Raw genomic sequence first — 2,883 nt, forward strand, 5'->3', positions numbered from 1 at the left:
AAGATACACTTAAAATGTCTTGATATATACGGTACTGTTCAAATGTTTGGGGTTAATTGATCAAAAGTGACAGTAAAGACATTTATAATGTTTTCAACATTGATAATAATAAGACATGTTTTTCAAGCATCAAATCAGCATAATAGAATGATTTCTGAAGGAACATTTTAAAATATATCCAAATAGAAAATGGTTATCTTAAATTGTAAAGATATTTCACAATATTGCTCTTTTTATTGTATATTTGATCAAATAAATGAAGCCTCACTGGAGACTTATTTTAAACGTTCTGACCCCTAGCTAACAAAATACTACAGTTTCTGTATGTTTTGGTTATTTTGTCTGTCCAGATATGTTATTGTGAAAGTGTGTGCTTTTCTCTCCATACTGTGAATGAATTGTGTGATTTACAAAGCATACCTGTGTGTGTTTGTTTGGATTCAACGTCAGAGATTTTCCTCATGCATTTGCTAATGGGGCTTGCAGAATGAACAGTTTACACTGCACAGACCAAACTACTCCGTAGGCCCAGCAAGGTGTATGTTAGTGTCTGTGTCTTTCTCTGCACACTGTGAAAGGGTGTCTCAGTTTGGCCAGGCATACCTGTGTATTTTCAATGCGCACTGTGAAATGAGGCCAGAGTTTGCACTGACTGATTTCTGTACACACAAGATGCTTCAGACAGGAATGCTCTCCTAATAATCACCTGTAAAGAGCTTTCACTCAAACTATCAACACACCTTCAACAGAAATAATTTTCACTCAGAAATTGCTAGTGAAGTTCACAATTAATTAAAAATAAATTTTGAAGTGAAAAGACTGTAGTAGTATTTTCTTGTAAAACATACTTCAATAACTATTTATTTAATATACAACTTTGACAAATCATTTTTTTACAGTGCATGTCTTGTCTAACATTAGAAATAATTATATTGTTTATCTGCATTATAACTAGAACACATCCTGACATATCTTTTGCGTCATAACCATCTGAAAGCCCTTCATTTTGGTCTTATGAGATGTTGTACAGTGATATCACAACCGAGAGAAATGATTGTTTGGATTAATGGTTTCGTTTGGTTTCCTCTCATGGGTTTGTGGTCGTAATTATTCGCCTCAGTTCTCAGTGTGGGATTTTCATTCAGTTGCCTTATCCAGATTCAAATCCACACTCATATACACTCTTAAAGGGGTCATAGGCTGCTACATGCACATTTACAAGTAGTTTGAACTGAAATGTGTGTTGGCAGTGTGTGTACACAACCACCCTAAAATGATAAAAATCCAAAAGGCTGTTTTACTGGCATCTATACAGTGAAGCAACTTTAACATCCATGGAACCTTTCCATTCTTAAAAATAAAGTGTGAAGTGTGAAGAACATTTTAAAAATGCAAGAACCCTTTTCCACTATAAACAACCTTTTGAGCAATTGAAAGATTTAATGGATTTTAAAGGTTCTTAATGTAACCAATGCATTCCAATAAAGAACCTTTACTTTTAAGAGCGTACATTCATAGAAAATAAAACGTAACTTTTCCAAAAAAAAAAAAAAAGCTTTAAATTCTTCATATTAAAGGAACAGTTTCCAAAAAAAAATTTTCAAAAAGTTCTAAATCGTTCACTTATGAGGTTCTTTTTTTCACTTAGGGTGCACCGTTAAAATGTAGCAAGGCTGCTTATTTGATTTTGGACAGAGCTCATGTTCTTACTCACTCTTATACCGTTCTACCTCGCTCTTATAACCATCAACAGTTCATCTGTGTGTAGTAATTTTTCAAGAAAAGTGTTCCTGAGTTTGAGCTCTGTGACATTTCAAATGATGATGTCATTGCTTCAGGGCTGCGGTTACCATCCCAGAGTGAGAGTGAACGAGGTTGCCATGGAGATCAAGTCATCGTGACTCATGACCGAGCAGTTTCCTCCCGCGTTGTGCGGCGCGCAAACGCTCGTAAACACAGTTGTATTCGATTAGCGAGGGTTGCTTTGCTTTTTTGATCCGTCGGCCTCAATGTCGCTCTGCTTTTCCGCTCTCTTCTCTCGTTTTTGCTTTTCTCTCAGGCGTGCACAAACACAAAACACGATTGCGAGGGCATAAAACAAGATGAAAACCTCAGGCCATGACAGCTCTGACCACAAGAAGACTTGTTTGATATGTGTAACATTACAAGCCATGATCATGTGGTCAGACATTCCTAAACGCTTGTGTTTATGTGTGTGTGAAGGAGGAAGAATTGTGGTTTCGAGGGAAAATTACTTGAATCGAGTCTTTCTGGACTCTTTTCTCTTTCTCTGTGTGTGTGTGTGTATGTGTGTGTGTAAAACGGCTATCCTTTGTAATTAGCATTATTAGCCCGCGTAGTGTTTGAAGGTGAAGCCTGTGCCCTGGGCATGATCACTGTGGGATGCGACTTCACTGCAGATCTGTTTACACTACAGAGAAACCGCGGGAAACTTTGTCGCCTCGAGTAACACATGAGCAAGAGAAAGACTAAATCTGTCATCATTTACATACCCTAACTCATGTCGCTCCAAACCCATGTAGCTTTCTTTCGTCTGTGAAAAACAGGAGGAATGAACGAATCTTATGAGCCAAATCATTTTGGTGAATCATCAAACACTCACTCACAAAGACTCAAAAACTCCCTCTAATCATTCACTGAATCACTTACTAAATTGCAAGTCATCACAACTTTAATGTTTCAGTCAGAGATTATTTAGCAACAGCATATAAAATAGGTGTAAAAAATTAAATTAAACTTTGTTTTAATACAATTGGCAGTATGTTGTGGAAAGTTTTAAAGGGGCCATAGGATGCTACATGCACTTTTACAAGTTGTTTGAACTGAAATGTGTGTTGGCAGTGTGTGTACACAACCACCCTA

The sequence above is a fragment of the Sinocyclocheilus anshuiensis genome, unplaced genomic scaffold (genome assembly GCF_001515605.1).
Source record: "Sinocyclocheilus anshuiensis isolate Anshui unplaced genomic scaffold, SAMN03320099.WGS_v1.1 scaffold469, whole genome shotgun sequence".
Taxonomy (NCBI): Eukaryota; Metazoa; Chordata; class Actinopteri; order Cypriniformes; family Cyprinidae; genus Sinocyclocheilus; species Sinocyclocheilus anshuiensis.